This window comes from Pecten maximus, chromosome 9 (assembly GCF_902652985.1).
Source record: "Pecten maximus chromosome 9, xPecMax1.1, whole genome shotgun sequence".
Taxonomy (NCBI): Eukaryota; Metazoa; Mollusca; class Bivalvia; order Pectinida; family Pectinidae; genus Pecten; species Pecten maximus.
The window spans coordinates 22,636,972-22,642,169 of NC_047023.1; the positions used below are offsets into that span (position 1 = coordinate 22,636,972).

The 5,198-nt window shown below is 39.6% G+C and overlaps 1 pseudogene; it reads left to right on the top strand.

The window, feature by feature from the left end:
- The first annotated feature begins 2,817 nt into the window (after positions 1-2,817).
- LOC117335003 lies at positions 2,818-5,198 on the top strand (annotated as a pseudogene).

The window sequence follows — 5,198 nt, forward strand, 5'->3', positions numbered from 1 at the left end:
CCCCCCCCCCTTTTTTTCCTTTGGGCCCTTTTCCCCCCCCCCCCCGAAGCTAAATCTTATCCAAATATTTAAACACCCCTTATGCCATATTCTTTAAAAACCCGTCAAAAATTTCCAACCAATTTTAAATTTCCAACCCAAGGGTTTAAAACCTAAAAAAAACCCAAATCCAAAGGGAAAACTTTAAAATTTCGGGGTTTTTGTTTTTTTACGAAACCAAATTTCCCCCGAAAATTGTGGAATCGAGTTGGGGGGAATCCTTTTTCCCAACTAGTTATTTTTTAAAAAGTCTTTAAATAAGGGGAAAAGTTTCACGGAAAAATTTTTCCCCAAAAAAAGGGAAAAATTCAAATTTCCGGGCTTTTTTCCCCCTTTTTTTGAAAAAAAACCCCCTGGGGAAATGGGGTTTGGAATTGTGTTGGGTCCCCCCGGGGAAAAAAAGCGGGGTCCCCGGGTCCCCAAAGGTCCTTTAAAAAAAAAAGTGGGGCCCCTTTACTTTTAATATGTTGCGATTTTTTGGATTTTTTTTTGGTTTGTAGAGAAAGGGGGGAAATGGGTTTTGGAAACCCGAATAGAAAAACATTGTGTTTGGTATGCCAATCATTCAAATTTAAGTAAATTTTTTTTTTTGAAATTAAATTTGGAGGTGGGCGGGAAAAAAAAGGGGTTTTAAGGGTCCAGTTCGTCCCGGGGGGTTTCTTTTAAAAAATTAAAAAACTTTTTTCCATAATTTTTTAAAATTAATGGGGAGTAAAAATTTAAAACCGAAAAACCCGCCCCGATTCCCAGGAGTGGGTTGGGCTCCGCTGATTCCCCGGGGGAGATTCAGTTGGTTTAATATGCTCCCCAGGGGAAAAAAGGGTTTTGCCCCCCGGGGGGAAAAGGGGAAGTCGTGGACTTTCCCAAGGGAGATTGAAATTGGGAAACCCCAAATGGTTGGCTTGGCTTATCTCCCCCGGGAGGGAATTGGGGGTTTTTTGTCCCCGGGAGGGAAAGAAGCTTCTTTTAAATCCCGGGGGGAAAAAAAGGATTGGGGTTTTTTAAATTTGGTGGCCTCGTTTTTGTAAGGGGGGTAAATGAAAATTCTGATGCCCAAAGGGAATGGGTTGGTTATTCCCCAAGGGAGGGGGAATTTGATTTGGTTGATCCCAAAGGGGGAAATTTGGGGTTTTTCCCCGGGAGGGAGTTAAAAACCGGGGTTGGGCCCCCCCGGGGGAAATGGCCCGGCGGGTTTTCCCGGGGGTGGAAAATTTACAAACTAATTTTTTCCTGAAATGTTAAAAAAAATGAAAATAAAAATTTAAAAAACACCCGGCCAATCACTCCAAAATTTTCCCCCTTTAAAACCCCCAAACCAACCCCACCCCACAAAAAAACCCCCCCCCAACCCCCAAAAAACAATATTTTTTTTCCCCCCGGGGTTGACCCCCCCCCAAAATTTTAAAAATTTTCATCTTTTATTTCCCCAATATATAAAACCCCCTTCTCCAAAATTAAATTTAAAATATTGTAAGCCGGGGTGATAAAATAATTCCCCCCTTTGTTTAAGAAAAAAGGGAGGGAGGTTTGTTTCTTAAGGGGAAAAAAAATTGCAAATGTTGGGAATTCCCAAATGAATTTTAAAAAAAGAAAATTAAGGGTAAATTTTCAAAAAAATTTTTAATTTGGGGCCAGGTTAAAAAGTTTTGCCCCCCCCCCCCCAAAATACCCTAAATAAAACAAAAAAAAATGGAAAATGCCTGGTTTGGCCCCAAAAATAGAATTTTTGTTTTTAAAACTCCCGTTTTTTTGGGACCACTTTACCGGGTTTTTAAAAAATTTGAATTTAAAAAAGATTTTAAAATCGGTTTATACATTTACCACAATACTATTTTTTCATCACCAAAACAATTTACCCAAAAAAAACCCCGGGTTAAAATTATACATATTGTTTAAGTCCGGGGGGTTTCCTTTTTCAAAAATTTGGGGGGGCTTAAACATGTTTAAAAACAAAAAACTTATAAAAAACATTTTTTTTTGGGAAAAAATTTTTTTAAATAAAGTAGCTTTCCGGAAAAATTTAAATTTTGAATTTTTGAAAAAATTTCCCAAAAAAACAAATCATATTACACCCCAACAACCCCAATATCATATCATTACATTTCTCGTCGCAGTCACCCACCACCACATCATCATCATCATCATCATTATCATCATTATCATCATCATCATCATCATCATCATCACCACCACCATCATCATCATCATCATCATCATCATCATCATTACCATATTAGTAGAGCGATCGTCCGTGTATCAAAATAATGTCCCGACTCATTGTGTGAAAGCAAGTCCACGGGAGGTAACTCGTACTCATATTGAAAAATATTATTTGCACACAGTTTAAAGATTGGACACTTCCCAATCCATGTCTAACTTTATAAATATTAGCTAATAAATCGACTAGTCATTAAAATTATTCAAACATTGTTAATTGTTGGCGACTTTCACGTGTTCAAAACAGTTTTGCCCCCCCCCCCCCCCCCCACCACCATCACCACTAAATAAAATCTGAAAATGATAAACTGTGACAAATGCTCAGGTCCTTGTGGCCTCAATAACTATGAATATGATTTAGTTTAGATAAAACATCACCGTATATTCTAGAGCTCAGTACCACAGTAATCGCGTGTGTGTCAGTCATCAAGGTACTTTGAACACTTAAAACATCCGCTATCTCAACAAGTCGTGTGATAGCAGGTCACCAGGCAGGATACTGATTTCTGGGGCAATCAGCCACATGGTTACAGGGGTCAAAGTTGACGTACATATCTGTGTGACGGTCTAGACTACATCACTCTATACATCATTGTTTAACACGTCGGCATGTTACACGTTATCATAGAGACGTGTATGTTTGGTTTGACTTAACGTCTCGTCTTCATCATGGAGAACTAGATTCAACAACTCACTGGAAAACGTAAGCATTTCTTGTTTAACTTGTACGTGAACAAACACTGTTCTCTTGTTATAGATCAGCTGAAAATGCCTTGACTTTGATTCCATTCAAACGATAACACTAGTTCCTGGGGTCTCGTACCACGTACCCATCCAGTGTGTGTATACTATTACTATACGAGAAGTGTATGTGAACAGAAACCATATGGGTTCCATCTTAAACTTTGGTTTGGTTTAGTTTAGTTTAGTTTAGTTTATTCAACGTCCTATTAACAGCCAGTGTCGTTTAAGGACGTGCCTGGTTTTGGAGGTTAAGGAAAGCGGAGTACCCGGAGGAAAACCAGCATAGACGTCCCTTCACAAAAACAATAGAATACCTATAACAAATTAACGAAACCATAATTCAAACTTTTCATTGATTAAACGAGGACAGCATATATAAACAATAATACAGATTTACGTGGAGATTCCTAAAACACTACAAGGAGAATAAGACCATGCGTTCCGTTAGAGTAAGCGTCTTGTGCTTCAATAAAGACACTAAGGGTAGGTGCTGACATGGACGTCAGGAGTTACGTCTTCGGTTGGTAGAAAGATTTATGCGGATCTTTTTCCTTCTTTTTTTGTTACGATTATTATGCTGATATACTAGTACTTTTATTATCATAATCTTATCTTTGTCGTTATTAATTTGTTTACATTTCATTAAACCACAGGCGTCGGCTTATGATTAGTATATTAATAGATAGTATGAGTAGGGTCTAGTTTTTCCTCTATACTAACCAGAAGCAGACGCCAGGTGATTAAACTGTACACAAATCGAAAAATCCTGAACAGCTTAGGTTTGTCATAAACTCATACAACAAAAATGCTGACAATTCCCGCTCTTCTCAACAGATCAGTGCATTTGGCCGTTTCCAATTACTAATGGTATTGATTGACATAGAGCATTTCGCTCTTTTCCCAAAGAAGATGTTTATCTCTTGCATGAATATTTACTTATTTCCATTACAGAGGTCGAGACCAGCAGGATGCTACGGCCCTTGTTAAAGCTGTTACGTATAGTGGTCATGATGTGCTTCATGTACGTCCTCTACCTCGTCTTCAAGCTGCCCCTATTCGGTCCATTCTTAAAGGAGTTGTTGCTGTCAAAGAAACGCCGTCCGGGGGAGTACCTGGACACCGACTTGACCCCCGACACCCTACGCCACTGGTGGACGTGTACCTATTCAGATATGTACTACAAACAGGCCTTCCGAAACAGTCCCGCGCCCAACCCGGAAGTAATCCTTCTTCAAGATAATACTCTCAAACAATTATTGGATTTCCAAATAAAAAATAGACCTTTAATTTTAAATTTTGGTAGTTGCTCATGACCCATGTTTATGACATCGCTGCAGCATTTTAAGAGCCTTGTGAGAGAATTCAATGACATAGCTGACTTTTTAATTATCTATATTCGAGAGGCGCACCCCCTGGACGAATGGAACATCACTGGTCACCAATACTCTCATCTCCGCCAGCATGTACATCTACAGGACCGGATAGAAGCCGCGTCTCTGTTGGACAAACACGAAATTCCCTGTCCTGTGGTGGTGGACCCCATGGATGACAAAGCTACTCTCCTCTATTCCGCCGTCCCTAAACGTCTCTACGTCATACAGGAGGGCGTGGTCCAGTACGCAGGCGGGATGGGTACACACAGATACCGCCTCAAAGACGTTGATGGCTGGCTGCAGAGATACAAGCGATGTATTGGCACACAAGCAATGTCAGATGTTAAGGACACGATAGAAAACAAAAATCAAGATTAATACATGAATACAACGCCCATGGCACCAAATTGCGTTAAGGATTCCGCCAAACTGCCTCGTTGTTAAGATACGTGATGTAACGCGAAAATATATATTCTATGATGAAAACATTTTCTATTTCAGACAGTTTCCGTCCATAGCAATTTATCTACACTTACTTTAAAATTCAAAGAACACTAAAAAACTGCATGCGATTCTGACCATGGTGGACTTCGCTGACTTGATTCCGTGCCAAATATCCCGAGATTCACATCAGTAACGGAACTGTTAAATATGAAGCTCTCACGACAAACCCTTCCCCCGGGGGTCGTGAGATCGGAGATACATGGACAGTTTCTTTTGTGTGGACAAGGAATAAAAATAATGGTCACGCAACAGTTGAGACAATGGCAAGAGCATCAGTCTTGTAAATGTTAAACGAGATTAAATTTTTATACTGTATGCCAA